The sequence below is a fragment of the Triticum aestivum genome, chromosome 5D, assembly GCF_018294505.1.
Source record: "Triticum aestivum cultivar Chinese Spring chromosome 5D, IWGSC CS RefSeq v2.1, whole genome shotgun sequence".
Taxonomy (NCBI): domain Eukaryota; kingdom Viridiplantae; phylum Streptophyta; class Magnoliopsida; order Poales; family Poaceae; genus Triticum; species Triticum aestivum.
This window is the reverse complement of record NC_057808.1, coordinates 337,711,106-337,729,123: the sequence shown is the minus strand read 5'-3', so window position 1 is coordinate 337,729,123 and position 18,018 is coordinate 337,711,106.

The window sequence follows — 18,018 nt, the reverse complement described above, 5'->3', positions numbered from 1 at the left end:
ACTTAAATCTTTCATGAGCTATGGACTTGCTCTAGTGCTTCACTTCTATATTTTTGAGCACGGTGTGCTTGAGTATTTTTGAAGAAATGCTCTCTTGCTTCACTTAGATTTATTTCAGAGTTTATAAAATTTTCAAGAAGTTCTCTCTTGCTTCACTTAAATTATTTTGAGAGAAAGAAAAAAATATGCTCATGATCTTCACTTATATTTGTCTGAGCTTATCAAAAGCAACATTTGAAAATTAGTTCCAAAGTGATAGATATCCAAGAAGGATATAATAAAAACTTTCATGAAGATCATTGGACAAAATAAACTTGATTCTTAGTAATAGTTTTGAGATATGATGATGTGATATGTGAGTTATGTTGGTGTTAAGGTTTGTGATTCCCTATGCAAGCACGAAAGTCAATAATTATGCAATGAAATTATATACTACTTGTGGTGCATTATTCGGTGTTAATTATGCTTAAAGCACGCTAATGAGATTATTAGTTTCTTGGTTGGTCGCTTCTCAATCTTTTGCTGGCCTTCATTTTGCACTAAGTATGATCTCTACTTGTGCATCCAAAAACCTTCCAGTTTTGCCACATGAGTCCACTATATCTACCTATATGCGGTATTCTTTTGCTGTTCTAAGCAAATTTGTATGTGCCATCTCTAATTTTCAAAATAAACTTCTCTTTTGTGTGTTCGTTCCGTTCGCGGAGCGGTGAGGGGTGGCTAATATTTTCCATGCTAGATGTGTTATTCTCACGATGAGTGTTTTTCACTTGTCATTGCACGAGAGTAAGGTTAAGGTATTAGGGATGCCCAGTCCCAAAATGAAAAATGAATTTACTTTATGTTGTCAAATAATAAATTCCTTGGAAAGTGTTGGTATGGAGGGCAACCATGGATACAGCTAGCCATGGAAAGTGAAAGTATGGTTGGAAAAGGAATAAACTTTATTTTCTGTTTGGGAACCGCCTATGATATATCTAGCATGGAAAGTGTTGGGAACTCTAAGTCGTTTTAGTTGGTGGGAAGGATACACCTCCCAAAATGTTTTTATCTCTAAATTTTTCGCTTTGAGCTCTGGCACCTCTACAAATCCCTACTTCCCCCTGCGAAGGGCCTTTCTTTTACTTTATGCAATTTTATTTTTGAATTTGAGTCTCCATCTTCTCTTATAAAAGCACCAACTAGGAGGCAATATGATCGTACTTGAGTATTGGGTGTAGTTAATATTCGAGCGTGTTTCATGAATGGATCAATGATTGAGCATGACGAGTTAGGGATAGCTTATTTTAGCGTTGATATTTTGAAAGACATGGTTGCTTGTTGATATGCTTGAGTATTTAAATTATCATGTCAAAACTAGACTATTGTTTTGAATCACATAAAAGTCCAAATGTCCATGCTATAAAGAAAAGATTATGATATGACATGTTAGGCAGCATTCCACATCAAAAATTCTGTTTTTATCACTTACCTACTCGAGGACGAGTAGGAGTTAAGCTTGGGGATGCTGGTACGTCTCCAACGTATCTATAATTTTTTTATTGTTCCATGCTGTTATATTATCAATTTTGGTTTTTTATAATCATTTTATATCATTTTTTGGTACTAACCTATTGACATAGTGCCAAGTGCCAGTTGTTGTTTTCTGCATGTTTTTTACATTGCAAGAAATCAATACCAAACGGAGTCCAAATGCAAAGGAACTTCATAGAGAATTTTTTTGGACCAGAAGACACCTAATGCGCCCTGGCTGCACCTGGCAGGTGCTCCGAGGAGAGCACAACCCACCAGGCTGCGCCAGGAGGCCTAGGCGCGCCCTGGTGGGTTGTGCCCACCTCGGGTGCCCCCCGGACCGCCTCTTTTCAATATAAATACCCCAATATTCCCAAAACCCTAGGGGAGTCCACGAAATATTGATCCAGCCACCACAGAGTCCAGAACCACCAGATCCAATCTAGACACCATCCCGAATTGGGTTCACCACCTCCATTGGTGCCTCTCTGATGATGCGTGAGTAGTTCTTTGTAGACCTTCGGGTCCGTAGTTAGTAGCTAGATGGCTTCCTCTCTCTTGCTAAATTCTCAATACAATGGTCTCTTGGAGATCCATATGATGTAACTCTTTTTGCGGTGTGTTTGTTGGGATCTGATGAACTTTGAGTTTATGATCAATTATATCTTTTTATATCCATGAAAGTATTTGAGTTTCTTTGATATCTTTTATGCATGATCTCTTATAGCCTCGTATTTCTTCTCCAATATTTGGGTTTTGTTTGTCCAAGTTGATCTATTTATCTTGCAATGGGAAGAGGTGCTTTGTAGTGGGTTCGATCTTACGGTGCTTGATCCTAGTGACAGAAGGGGAACCGACACCTATGTATCGTTGCTAGTAAGGATAAAATGATGGGGTCTATCTCTACATAGATAGATCTTGTCTACATCATGTCATCGTTCTTATTGCATTACTCCGTTTCTCCATGAACTTAATACACTAGATGCATGCTGGATAGCGGTCGATGTGTGGAGTAATGGTAGTAGATGTAGGTAGGAGTCGGTCTATTAATCTTGGACGTGAGGCCTATATAATGATCATTGCCTGGATATCGTCATGATTATTTGAAGTTCTATCAATTGGCCAACAGTAATTTGTTCACCCACTGTTTGCTATTTTTCTCGAGAGAAGCCACTAGTGAAACCTACGGCCCCCGGGTCTCTTTCTCATAAATTTGCCTTTGCGATCTACTTTTCCTTTGCATTTATTTTCAGATATATTAAATCAAAAATACAAAAATAATTTGCTGCACTTTATTTTATTTGCGATCTATTTATTCAATCTATTACAACTTTCTCCCGTCCACGCATCAGTTTGAGGCGCCGTTACCCGAAAGGGATTGACAACCCCTTTAACACGTCGGGTTACGAGTGGTTGTTATTTGTGTGCAGGGTCTGTTTACGTTGTGTTGCTTGGTTCTCCTACTGGTTCGATAACCTTGGTTTCATCAGTGAGGGAATACCTACTATAGCTGTGCTGCATCATCCCTTCCTCTTTGGGGAAATACCGACGTAGTCCTGGGCGACGTCACAGTGTGACATTGATGGTATTAAAAATCTCAATTGGTCCAAATTTATTGCTGACGAATTACACAAGGCGCTGCTGAAACGCAAGCCTACCAGGGGTTGCCTTCTCTTCTGCAATGTAAGTGATGCTGCTTTCCTTTTACCTACTTTTTTGTCATTTGTCATCTTTTTTGACATGTGTCTCTGATTTTGTTTGTGTTTACCATAACGCTTGTATTTTTGTTTATCAGCTATTATACATTCATGCGATTGATCTTTCTGGACTCGGCATCGTATTGCCTGATGGCCCTTTTCCTATCAATGTCTGGATGAAGAAGCTGATAACTCTTGTCCTCAACAAGGATGTTCAGGCTGACAAAGCTTCTTTCGGGAAACTACCGGTAATCTATATTTATGTTTTCAGTTCACACACTGCTTGCAACTGCATTTTCTTTTCATTGTTTTTTGTTGTTACTTATCTGACTTATCACTACATTTTTTTCTAGTTGAAGCCTGAGTTTGGCATGAATTTCTGTATGTTTGGTGGTCTGGAAGGTCTTGATAATTTATGCGTGTTCACGCTGCCCCAAGCTGCAGTCAGGAGGTGTGCATGTAACCATGTTTTAGTTTTCATGCTATTCTATGTTTTTTCATAGGCTCATAACTTTTTTGTTGCACTCATTGTGGTAACTCTCTTTTGCTGTCAACTTTACACTCTTTACTAATGCCATCAGATATTGTTCTTTGTTTCCAATGTGGCATATGCTCTATAAAGGATAATAATTTTGTTGCAACTTTGTGATAATTCTTATTATAATGCCTTGATAACTTTGTGATGTGAAACTCATGCCATCATTTTTTTATTTTTCATGACAGCATATGTTCTCACATATCTTGATAACTTGGTTGCATTCCTGTGATGATTCTTTTTGTAAAGCCTTTGATAACTTAAGTTTTTGCTGATATCTAATTGTGCTATTTTAGCTTTCTCGTATATTGTTCTTCATTTTCACGGTGAATGAATGTTTGTTAAACCATGAATACATTCATTTGTTTATTGCAACGACACCATACATTTGTTTGGTATTGTTCATGTGTGTGCTTTTTGTGAACTCCTGATAAATTTTGTTGCATTTTGGTGATAACTTTTGACACTCTATGTACTGTGTGGTTTTACATGTGTGTGTTTTACTATAATTCTTTTGTCTCACCATCTGAATTTTTTCATCCACTTAGCATTTGAATAATCTTATTTTGTTTTGCATTTTTTTCTATTGAGCAGAAACTTGCCAAATGTACTCAGATAGTTGGTCGATTCACGTCCGCCATGGGTGGCCTACTAGGCGATCTTGTGTAATCGTTCACCTCTTTGGATGATGAGGGCCATTCAGATGCCTCCCATCAGCTAGACGCTGGATTGAATGTTCTTTCTTCTGCTGCTCGTACTACGGCAAGGACCACGCGCTCATCGCAAGGCAGGTGGCCAAAAAGCCCTGGAAAGAACATTGCTGATGATTCGGATAGTGATGACGAGTACCACGGAGGCAATGATGTTGATTCTGATGCTGACTCCGATGATGATGATGATATGGATTATCGAGTTGTTCGTCGTCGCAGTAAGGATCCTTTGGTTGCTTCAGGCAGCGGTACTGCGAATGAAGCTACGGGCAGCGGGCCAGCTGATGATGACATCACACATCCGGAGGATGCAACTGTCGAAGCTCATGAGAGCAGAGCAGCAAATGTTGAAGGCACGCATGTCCGCCCTGGTGATGAGAACCTTAATGAGTCTATGATCATGGTCACTGGCACCTCTCACACAGCATCAGTCAGATCAGGTGATGGAGGGCTTAGCCAACGAGATTTGACAAACACGCAAGCTGAGGCAGCCACTGAATCTTCTGTCAAGCGGTGTGGTTCTCAGCGTCTGAAAATTTTGGCTTACCAGAGGCGCAAGAAACTGAGGCTGCCATCACCCCCCCCCCCCCCCCGTCGAGCTTCACCAACTGTGCCGCCCCGTCCAACTTCACCAGTTGTGCCGCCCAGCCCATCGCAAAGGCCATCTTCACCAAATGCCCCATCAGCAGCTGAAACTCATTTAGCTGTGAAGAAAGTTATGGTCCAAGAGCTTGTTATCCGTGTGGCTGAAAAGGGAACTGGTGTTGCCGTCCCACTATCCACTAGGCGGAAGGAGGCTCCACGCAGGTGAATTCGTTATTTTTCCATGGTTTTTTATTAATGATGTGCCTGATACAACATGGTAAATCCAATTGTTTGAGTATGGTAGTTTGGGTAGTTTCATCCTGATAATTAGCTTTCTCATATTTTTTTAGCACCTTCTCTCTTTTTTTTGTTCTGATTAACCTTATTTTCCCTTGCAGGGCTACTGGCAAACAAGCTGCTGCTGCAAGGATTCACCGATTGCAGTAGTAAAAATGTATTCCCATTCTTTTTTATGCCTCTTACTTTTGTTTATGTTCAGTAGTTCTTTGTTGTTTTTGTGTACTATCTCATGTGCACTGAAACTATAGTTAGGTTTGCACCTACCAATACGCTGGTAATTTTGTTCATTTTGTCTGATAACTTATTTTGATGAACATTGATAACTCAGTTAGGCTTCCTTGATAATTTACACCTACCAAGCTTTGGTAATTGTTTGTGCTTGTAACATTTGGTTAATTTTTTTCATGCAGTGCACCTATGAAACAAGTAGCTGCTGCTAAGGCTTCGCCAAGTGTATCAGGAAAATGGTATTTACAGACCTTTCTTCTTTGCATTTCCCCCATACATTCTTATTCATTGCACCGAGTTATTTTCTGCTTATAGTTATACAAAACAAAATGCTTGTTTTTTTGTTCATATCATTTGATAACTTTATATTACTAATCCTTGATAACTTAGTAATTTTTTTCCTGGAAGTTTTTTAATACCTGAAGTATGCGACAACTTTTTGTGTTGATAACATGTGGTAACTTAAGTTTAACAACATGTGTAATCTCACTACTCCTCTTGTGTACCCATATTTCAGTCATTCAAAAGATAAAACCGTTGTGAAAAAGGTGCAATTCGCTAAGACAAGATCTCCACGTCTAAGGGCAGCATTATCGCAGACAACATCATCGCAGACAACAGAAGTTATCCATCTTGATGAATTGCCAACGGCGATGTCTCCGTCTGTGGTCGAAGATCTTGATGCGACAGGTGGTTTGTTAGCTTCTGATGAAGCAGCTGCAGCTAGCTTGGGCGCATCTGATGCTGTTGCGGTGACATCCGCTGGTGTTTCTGCTGACCCTGTAGTTCAGCTTGCTGCAACAGCCACTATTACTACTGTTGTTGAAGATATCGCCAGCGCGTCTGCAGCTGTTGAAGTTGAAGATGAAGTCGTTGCCAATGTAGGGCATGAGGTGAAGCTATAGGTTATTTCTGTCTCCCATCACCTTTTTTCTTGTATGTAGTGACGATTTGTGTTGGCGATGTGTTACTCTTTTTCCGCTGCAGCGGTTCGTGTCATTGAAGATGTTGTGGGAGGTACCCGAGTCAATGTTCCTATTGATACGTAATAGTTGAAGGTCAAGAGCATGATGCCCAGAATCCTGCAGTAACCAACAATGTTAATGAAGAGAAAGCATCCTCGGGTGGTAACTTCACTATTTTCTGTTGATAACTTGTCTGTTTAAGCCATGGTAACTCATGTTATTGTTCTGACATTAACAAATACAATGTCCATTTCATGTATATCTGATGCCTTTTTCCATTTTGTGTGTTACTTTTGGTGTTTATTGCAGTAGTTGACCCTGTGTTGGAGTCGAGCACCCCTGGAGCTGAAGAAGACGCCGATGTGTATATAGCCTATGGTGATTTTACACCACCCAGCTGCTCTCTTGGGCTTGATGCCATGTTTGGTGTGAATCCACAAGTGCCACCATCGAGTAAAGCATCTCCAACGGTTCAAGCTGCACCAGTATTGGCTCCTACGGGTCAGGCTGCACCTCCATCACCAAATGCTTCAGCGGTGGCATCGGCTCAAGTACCACCTGCAGCACCAGAAGCATCGGCGGTGGCGGCATCGGCTCAAGTTCCACCTGCAGCACCAGAAGCATCGGCGGCGGCGGCATCGGCTCAATTTCCACCTGCAGCACCAGAAGCATCGGCAGCGGCGGCATCCGCTCAAGTTCCACCTGCAACACCAGAAGCATCAGCGGTGGCGGCATCGGATCAAGTACCACCTGCAGCACCAGCTACTGGCCCTGTTGCAGTTCTAGGGCTTGCATCTCCTGTTGCTGCTGACTTCAAGGGAAAGAAAGGACGGAAAGTTATCGACGCACAACCGGTTGCTTGGGCTCCGCCATGCAACTCTGGTAAGTGAAGACCTTGCGTCTTCGCTTTCTCCAGCGAGAGTGATGGATTGAAATATGTCAGTGTATACCTTTTGTTTGTGGTTGGGTGTGCTCCCGTTATTTATGTGTTTGGAACTTTTTATGCTTTCGTGTGTACGGATGAATATAAGACGACTTCTATGCTTTGTGTGGTGAAAATGAACATTTGTGCTTTCAGTACCCGAAATATATTTTCTGTTGTGTTCCCTAAAATATTTTGTACGACACTAGCCTAGATGATAACATACAATATGTTCCTTTTCTGGTAACCCCTCCCCCTGTTGATAACTCCAACCATCCCCGTGGTAACTCTGTCAGTTTTGAAAGCTGTTGTTATCACACCAACCATGGGCCTGGTAACTGAACCACTGTTATTTGTTACTAACTTTATTAAGCGTGTCATACATACATCTCCTATCATTGCGTAGTTATTTTCCTTAATTTTTGTCGTGCTTACCTAACATGAATGCACTGGTAGTAGCAGGTGTGTACTCCTTTTCATCTGAAATTTGTTCTTATTCCCTCATTTTTTAATTATCCCGATAAGTCTTTTGCCACTATCTTGGTAACTCAAATGTTCACATCCTGATAATTTCTGTACCATGGACATGATAACTCCAGCCAGATATACTCATTACCAATTCTGGGCTATAAAGTTCTTTTGGTCTACTTTTTAATACATGTTTTGATGTTACCAAACCTGCTCCTCATTATGCACCAATGTTATCTAATATGTTTTTCAAAAATCCCATACCAGTGTGCTGGTAATCCACATTCACATTACCTGGTATTTTCTGTAATGTGGGCCTGATAACTTAATGTATATTGACTCAATTTTTAGTACTTGTTTCTTTCAATATATTATCTTGCTTATCACTACTATTCATGTCCTCATCCCTCTTTTTTATTTATGTAACACCGGAAGGTGGTCGTGTGCAAGTGTATGATGTCGAGATTGACGATGATGAGGTTCTCATGTGGTGGGAAGAGTTTGAACATGACAATCCAGCATTAAAAGGGAAATCGAATGTTCAAATAGGTGATTTGTTTTCTGCTCCCTGAACATTGCAACCCCTGCATAAATCCCTTTCTTTGATTTTCAACTATGGAAAACATGTGACAGTTGATAAGTTATGCTACCACTTGATAAGTCTTTCACCCTTCTGCTAATACCTTATGTTTCAATGTTTATTTTACTTTGCTTACTCATGTCCTTGTTACATTATACATCTTACTTATGTTTTCTATTTTTACCAGACCACCCTCAAAGTACAACATTTGTTACACCGGAAATACCACCTTGTCGGTGTAAAAAAGTAGGGGCACTTCTTTTTTTACCCCTTTACTTGTGCACGGGCAGTCGGAGCCGCGCCCGCGGCCACACTAAGCAGGGCAGAGGAAGGAAGCCGAAGCGCAAGGCGACCAAAGGCGACGCCATGACCAGAGAACACAAAAGAGTAAGAGGGCGAGGTGGAATCCCCGGCAAGACCCTTGTCGGGGCAGCCTCCGCAGCCCCGGCAAGAGCCTTGCCGGGGCAACTTGCCCGATGCCAGCAGAGCGAGCCACCCTTGAGCCCGCGGGTTCCAACACCACCAACCAACTACATTGGAACCAAGGCTCGGGGGGAACCTCTGTGGTGGCATGCAGATCTTCGTCAAGATCATGAACACACAAGGTCAGATGAGGACCAGAAGACGACGACCCTCGGCGAGATCCTTGCCGAGGAGATCCACGAGACCCCCGGCAAGACCCTTGCCGGGGACGACCACGGTGCCGCGGCAAGACCCTTGCCGGGGCCCCGGCAAGGCCCTTGCCAAAGACACTTACGGGGCCGCGGCCAGGCCCGCGTCTGCCAAGGCTCCACCGCCATCCCCATGCGGCTGCCAGCTCAACCAGCTGAGCAGGCACCTGCGTGGCGACGGGCGCCTCCACGACCGACGCAGCAAGCACCTGCGTGGTGGCATGCAGGTCTTCGTGAAGGCTCCACCACCGCGCCAGCCCAGCAGCCAGCCAACGTGGCGCCACGACGCCTCGTCAGCTCGGACGCGTGTCAAAGCCAGGCGAGGCGGCGACAGCTGGGACATGCCTCCTTGCCGTCCCCGATAAAGTGAGAGGGGCACGTCGGCATCGCATTAAATGCGTTTGTCCGACGGTGCCAGAGGATAGACTCATCCACTGTACACCTTTCCACCTCCTGTGTGCCACTGTGGCCGCCCCTTTTGCCTATAAAACGAGGCCCGAGGTGACCAGGAGGGGGATTCGGATCTTTTGGGCAAGTTGCACCCCGTAGCTAGCTCAAGAACACAAGAACAGTCGAATACATCCACAAAAGCAGGACTAGGGTATTACGCATCTTCGCGGCCCGAACCTGGGTAAACGATCCGTGTGCTTCCTGTCAGACCCGGTCTTTGCACAACCCCGCGCCTGCCAACCGTAGAAGGGATCCCAGTGATTCCATAGGTGTCGATTTCCCCCAACATCTTTGGCCTGAAAGCTAGACTAAAGCCTGAAACTGAGTGCATCTACTGCAAAGGAAATGGTCACTGGAAGCGGAAATGCCCTAAATAATTGGTGGATAAGAAGGATGGCAAAGTGAACAAGGGTATATTTGATATACAGGTTATTGGTGTGTACCTTACTAGTGTTTATAGTAGCCCCTGGGTATTTGATACTTGTTCGGTTGCTAAAAATTAGTAACTCGAAACAGGAGTTACAGAATAAACAGAGACTAGTTGAAGGGTGAAGTGACAATGTGTGTTGGAAGTGGTTCCAAGATTGATATGATCATCATCGCACACTCCCTATACTTTCGGAATTAGTGTTAAACCTAAATAAATGTTATTTGGCGTTTGCGTTGAGCATGAATATGATTTGATCATGTTTATTGCAATACGGTTATTCATTTAAAGTCAGAGAATAAATTGTTGTTCTGTTTACATGAATAAAACCTTCGATTGTCATACACCCAATGAAAATAGTTTGTTGGATCTCGATCGTAGTGATACACATATTCATAATATTGAAGCCAAAAGATGCAAAGTTAATAATGATAGTGCAACTTATTTGTGGCACTGCCGTTTCGGTCATATTGGTATAAAGCGCATGAAGAAACTCCATGCTGATGGGATTTTGGAATCACTTGATTATGAATCACTTGATGCTTGCGAACCATGCCTTATGGGCAAGACGACTAAGACTCTTTTCTCCGGAACAATGGAGCGAGCAACTGACTTATTGGAAATAATACATACTGATGTATGCGATCCGATGAGTGTTGAGGCTCGCGGCGGGTATCGTTATTTTCTGACCTTCACAGATGATTCGAGCAGATATGGGTATATCTACTTGATGAAACATAAGTCTGAAACATTTGAAAAGTTCATAAAATTTCAGAGTGAAGTGGAAAATCATCGTAACAAGAAAATAAAGTTTCTACGATCTGATCATGGAGGAAAATATTTGAGTTACGAGTTTGGCCTTCAATTAAAACAATGTGGAATAGTTTCACAAACTCATGCCACCTGGAACACCACAGCATAATGGTGTGTCCGAACGTCATAACCGTACTTTATTGGATATAGTGCAATCTATGATGTTTCTTACCGATTTACCACTATCGTTTTGGGGTTATGCATTAGAGACAGCTGCATTCATGTTAAAAAGGGCACCATCTAAATCTGTTGAGACGACACCGTATGAACTGTGGTTTGGCAAGAAACCAAAGTTATCGTTTCTTAAAGTTTGGGGTTGCAATGCTTATGTGAAAAAGTTTTCATCCTGATAAGATCAAACCCAAATCGGAGAATTGTGTCTTCATAGGATACCCAAAGGAGACAGTTGGGTACACCTTCTATCACAGATCCGAAGGCAAGACATTTGTTGCTAAGAATGGATCCTTTCTAGAGAAGGAGTTTCTCTCGAAAGAAGTGAGTGGGAGGAAAGTAGAACTTGATGAGGTAATTGTACCTTCTCCCGAATTGGAAAATAGTTCATCATAGAAATCAGTTCCAGTGATGCCTACACCAATTAGTGAGGAAGATTAATGATGATGATCATGAAACTTCTGATCAAGTTACTACCGAACCTCGTAGGTCAACCAGAGTGAGATCCGCACCTGAGTGGTACGGTAATCTTGTTCTGGAAGTCATGTTACTAGACCATGACGAACCTGCGAACTATGAGGAAGCGATGATGAGCCCAGATTCTGCGAAATGGCTTGAGGCCATGAAATCTGAGATGGGATCCATGTATGAGAACAAAGTGTGGACTTTGGTTGACTTGCCCGATGATCGGCAAGCCATAGATAATAAATGAATTTTCAAGAGGAAGACAGACGCTGATAGTAATGTTACTATCTACAAAGCTAGACTTGTCGGAAAAAGGTTTTGACAAAGTTCAAGGTGTTGACTACGATGAGATTTTCTCACTCGTAACGATGCTTAAGTCTGTCCGAATCATGTTAGCAAATTGCCACATTTTATGAAATCTGGCAAATGGATGTCAAAACTACATTCCTTAATGGATTTCTTAAAGAAGAGTTGTATATGATGCAACCAGAAGGTTTTGTCGATCCTAAAGGTGCTAACAAAATGTGCAAGCTCAAGCGATCCATCTATGGACTGGTACAAGCATCTCGGAGTTGGAATATATGCTTTGATGAGTTGATCAAAGCATATAGTTTTATACAGACTTGCGGTGAAGCCTGTATTTACAAGAAAGTGAGTGGGAGCACTACAACATTTCTGATAAGTATATGTGAATGACATATTGTTGACTGGAAATAATGTAGAATTTTCTGGAAAGCATAAAGGAGTATTTCAAATGAGTTTTTCAAATAAAGACCTCGATGAAGCTGCTTACATATTAAGCATCAAGATCTGTAGAAATAGATCAAGACGCTTGATAAGTTTTTTCAATGAGTACATACCTTGACAAGATTTTGAAGTAGTTCAAAATGGTACAGTCAAAGAAAGAGTTCTTGCCTATGTTACAAGGTGTGAAATTGAGTAAGACTCAAAGCCCGACCACGGCAGAAGATAGAAAGAGAATGCAAGTCATTCCCTATGCCTCAGCCATAGGTTCTATAAAGTATGCCATGCTGTGTACCAGAACTATTATATACCCTACACTGAGTTTAGCAAGGTAGTACAATAGTGATCTAGGAGTAGATCACTAGACAGCGGTCAAAATTATCCTTAGTGGAATAAGGATGTGTTTATCAATTATGAAAGTGACAAAAGGTTCATCGTAAAGGGTTACGTCGATGCAAGTTTTGACACTGATCCAAATGACTCTAAGTCTCAATCTGGATACATATTGAAAGTGGAAGCAATTAGCTAGAGTAGCTCCGTGCAGAGCATTGTTGACATAGAAATTTGCAAAATACATACGGATCTGAATGTGGCAGACCCGTTGACTAAACTTCTCTCACAAGCAAAACATGATCACACCTTAGTACTCTTTGGGTGTTAATCACATAGCGATGTGAACTAGATTATTGACTCTAGTAAACCCTTTTGGTGTTGGTCACATGACGATGTGAACTATGGGTGTTAATCACATGGTGATGTGAACTATTGGTGTTAAATCACATGGCGATGTGAACTAGATTATTGACTCTAGTGCAAGTGGGAGACTGAAGGAAATATGCCCTAGAGGCAATAATAAAATTATTATTTATTTCCTTATTTCATGATAAATGTTTATTATTCATGCTAGAATTGTATTAAGCGGAAACTTGATACATGTGTGAATACATAGACAAAACAGAGTGTCACTAGTATGCCTCTACTTCACTAGCTCGTTAATCAAAGATGGTTAAGTTTCCTAACCATTGACATGAGTTGTCATTTGATTAACAGGATCACATCATTAGGAGAATGATGTGATTGACTTGACCCATTCCGTTAGCTTAGCACTTGATCGTTTAGTATGTTGCTATTGCTTTTTCATAACTTATACATGTTCCTTGACTATGAGATTATGCAACTCCCGTTTACCGGAGGAACACTTTGTGTGCTACCAAACGTCACAACATAACTGGGTGATTATAAAGGTGCTCTATAGGTGTCTCCGAAGGTACTTGTTGAGTTGGCGTATATCGAGATTAGGATTTGTCACTCCGATTGTCGGAGAGGTATCTCTGGGCCCTCTCGGTAATGCACATCACTATAAGCCTTGCAAGCAATGTGACTAATGAGTTAGTTGCGGGATGATGCATTACATAACGAGTAAAGAGACTTGCCGGTAACGAGATTGAACTAGGTATTGAGATACCGACGATCGAATCTCGAGCAAGTAACATACCGATGACAAAGGGAACAACGTATGTTGTTATGCGGTTTGACCGATAAAGATCTTCGTACAATATGTGGGAGCCAATATGAGCATCCAGGTTTCGCTATTGGTTATTGACCAGAGACGTATCTCGGTCATGTCTACATAGTTCTCGAACCCGTAGGGTCCGCACGCTTAAAGTTCTGTGACGATCGGTATTATGAGTTTATGTGATTTGATGTACCGAAGGTAGTTCGGAGTCCCGGATGAGATCGGGGACATGACGAGGAGTCTCGAAATCGTCGAGACGTAAAGATCGATATATTGGACGACTATATTAAGAGATCGGAAATGTTCCGAGTGATTCGGGTATTTTTCGGAGTACCGAAGGAGTTACGAGAATACGGGGCTACATATGGGCCTTAATGGGCTTTAGGGAAAAAAGAGGAGAAGCCAAGAGGGCTGGCCGCGCGCCCCCCATGGGCCTAGTCCGAATTGGACTAGGGGAGGGGCTGCGCCCCCTCTTTCCTTCTCCTCCCCTCTCCTTCCTTCCCCCTACTAGTGGGACTAGGAAAGGGGAGTCCTACTCCCACTAGGAGGAGGACTCCTCCTCCTGGCGCGCCCTGCAAGGGCCGGCCGGCCTCCCTCCTTGCTCCTTTATATACGGGGGCAGGGGGCACCCCATGATACACAAGTTGATCTGTTGATCTCTCCCAGCCGTGTGCGGTGCCCCCCTCCACCATATTCCACCTCGGTCATATCGTAGCGGTGCTTAGGCGAAGCCCTGCGTCGGTAGCAACATCATCACCGTCACCACACCGTCGTGCTGACGGAACTCTCCCATGAAGCTCTGCTGGATCGGAGTTCGCGGGACGTCATCGAGCTGAACGTGTGCTGAACTCGGAGGTGCCGTACGTTCGGTACTTGAATGAGTCGGATCGTGAAGACGTACGACTACATCAACCGCGTTGTGCTAACGCTTCCGCTTTCGGTCTACGAGGGTACATGGACAACACTCTCCTCTCTCGTTGCTATGCATCACCATGATCTTGCGTGTGCGTAGGATTTTTTTTGAAATTACTACGTTACCCAACAGTGGTAAACCAGAGCCTCCCTCAAATCCTTGTGTTTGGTAGTGTTTTTGGTGGGTTTTTTTGGGTGGGTCAGATCTGGGGCGCAGGTCGTCGGTGATGGAGGCGCGTCGGGGAGAGAGGAGAATAGATCGGGGGCAGGTGGCTGTTTCTTGCGATGGAGGTAAGAAACTAGGGTTTGGGGTGGTAAGTCACGTGCGGGGGAAGGTGGGCCAGAGGTGCTGTCTTTTTTGTCTTGGGCCTCATGTGCTGCGTGTGCTGGGCCTCGCGAAAGAAGGCTGGGTCATCGTGAGTGGCTCTGGCGAAGCGGGTCGCGCGGGAGGGACGCGGGTTTACGATCGTGCGGATCTGATGCTTAGCGTCCAGTCGACTAGTCGCGTCAATTAATAAATGTCCTTTATAAAAAAAGCGAAAACCAAACTGGAGGTAGTTTGCGGGCATCCGGATGTCCACCCGGGCCAGCAAAAGCCACCGTGGACCCACACCACAGCCTCTCTCTCTCTCTCTCCCTCTCTCTCTCTCTCTCCTGGAATTCCCTCTCTCCTCTCAGCGACGATCTCCCTCCCTCGCAAAAATCCCCAAGTCCGCCCCTGTCCTCGTCTTGCCGTCGTCGCTCGTCGATGCCCGCATTGACGTGAGGATGGGCGCCCTTTAGGACCAGGTCCCGTCGGACACCTTGCCCGAGCATCTCCACCAACCCTCCATCAAAACGGAGCCGAATCAAGAACTCGAAGGCTAGGGAGCGATGATCTTGGCTGTAATCCTGGAGTGGACCATTCAAGACTATTGTCTATATAATAATGTAAAAATATTGAGCACTGTTGTGAAGAGGTTATCAAGTATGAATAGTTCTGTTCCACATGAGTGCATTTTAAACAGGACCTAACAATTTGGCATAATCCATGCCAAATAGAGTTATGCAATGAGCGAAATGCAGCCATCATTGTTGAAGCTATAGTTTAGCTTTCACTTCCAAATTTGCCAAAAAAAATGATAATCACTAATCACATTTATGTTTATTCCATAGAGCCGGCAGGCAAAAGTTGTGAAAGATAGAGTTGAAACTATTAACATGTTCACTATTTGGCAGTTAAGCGAGTGAAGCTTGGAAACTGGACAAGAAAAAGAGCAGGCTGAGAGGGAAAGATCGCTGAATATTGTGATTAGTTGGAGGCTCTGCCGAGCTATGCATATTTTATATTGTTCTGATGAGAAATGATTATCTTTATTTCTGCCATGAGCCTCGTTCTATAGTTCTACCTCTACTTTTTTTTGCAAAATGTTCTACCTATATATTGAGTCCTCTTGGTTTTCATAACCTTTTATCTAAGAATTTCATGCTTGCAAACAATTTCATACTTCCTACAATCACCAATCAGCATGCCGCGCTCGTTTGTAGGTTATGCAAATATTTTTCCCGTTGCAACGCAAGTGCATATTTACTAGTTGCTCTTAAATGTCGGACCAAATTATTCAGACCCTTTTTGCCATTCAACAACGGTATTCAAATTTGTCCTAATTCGAAGTGTTCAATTTTCTAAGCGAAAGCCAAACTGGAGGTAGTTTGCGGGCATCCGGGATGTCCACCTGGCCCAGGAAAAGCCACCGTGGACCCACACCACAGCCTCTCTCTCTCTCTCCTCTCAGCCACGATCTCCCTCCCTCGCAAAAATCCCCAAGTCCGCCCCTGTCCTCGTCTTGCCGCCGTCGCTCGTCGATGCCCGCATCGCCGCCCGCACGCGGAGCTCCGCTGTCCCGTCTGTCGCTGGCCACCTCGACGCGGACGGGGAGCAGCACGAAGCTCCGCTGGAGCGGCCCCCGCCCTCGAGCTTCTCGGCTGCACGGGAGGTTGGCGCCGACGAACGTGGGCCGGCGGAGCGGCGAAAGGATGGGGACGGCTCGGAGAGCGGCGGTTCCGGGTCAGTCACCATGCCCAGGTGCCGCAGCGAGACCGGGTCCACGGGGATCTGCCGCTCATCCTCAATTGACGGCGACACCGTGTTCTTGCCGCCGTCCTCCGCTGCGACCTTACGTGGTGCCTCCCTTGCTGCCGCGGTGCTACTTCTCGCGGCCGGAGTGGACATGGGCTCGTCGGCGGAGTGCATGGCGGGCTTCGTCGTTCGCTCCGAGTACGGACTAACTAATCCGGTGGTGCATGCACTGGGCTGATGATGCACGAACTGAACCGACGAGGCTGCAGTTACATACGCGCCTGTCCGTGGTCCGTGGCCATGATCTGCTGCGCGGCGCCGCGGTTCTGGTGGCTGAGGAGGAGGCGGCCGCCATGATGCTTCGCGCCCAGCGGATCGTCGTCCTTCTTCGACGGCGTGCTCCGTCTGGCATCCGCCATCGAGCCCCAGAAGCGCGGTCTCCTCACAGAGGCGCGGGCGAGCGTGCGTCCTAGCCAGCGCGTGCTTGAGTGCAGTGCGTGCCATTGCCGGGAGTGCATACAACATGTTCGATGAAATGTCTAAGAAAAGAGAGGCGGACCAATGAGGAGAAATTTGATGATTGTCCCGACCGCTATCCGTTGTGACTCCCATTGGAGTTGCCCTCGTTTCTTTCTCTTTTTCCCACTTAAAAAGAGCGCAAAGGTTCTGTCGTCCACCTCGTCCATCGTCCAACCTGTACGTTCCCCGCTCTCTGTGTTCTGATTTTCTCCATTCTATCTCTGAATTTTTTCGCATGTTTTCCTTAAAAAATATCTTAACTGTCCCACCTTTTATTGACTTATGAACTAAAATTATATTTACTTTGGCAAGTCAATAGTTTTTTTTATCAAATACCAAATTTATTTAGGTTGGTAAATCACATGCAAGATTTATAGACATTTATTTACACATTTCCATTAATATGAGTGGGTAAATCGCATGCTAACATATTAGAATATTTATACACGTTGCTCACACGGACAGGGCAATTATCTAGTCTAGAAAAAAAATCCGATACGGTTGATACACAGTGTGCTTGCCTCACCATCTCACTCCTCGCCGTAGTGTTCGATCCCAAGGCCTAATGCACGCCGAGATCTTCTCCCGCCGTATTCCCTCTAAGGCCTCTTTCTTGTCCATCTCTTCTCTTGCTGGATCCCCGATGCGCCACTGCAAACTGATTGGAGGATCAGTTCAAGCCCGGCGATGGCGTGGTAAGAAGATCACACTCATCGACGATGACTGGAGAGGAGTAGGTGAGAAGAAGGCGGTGGAGGTCGCGCGCGCA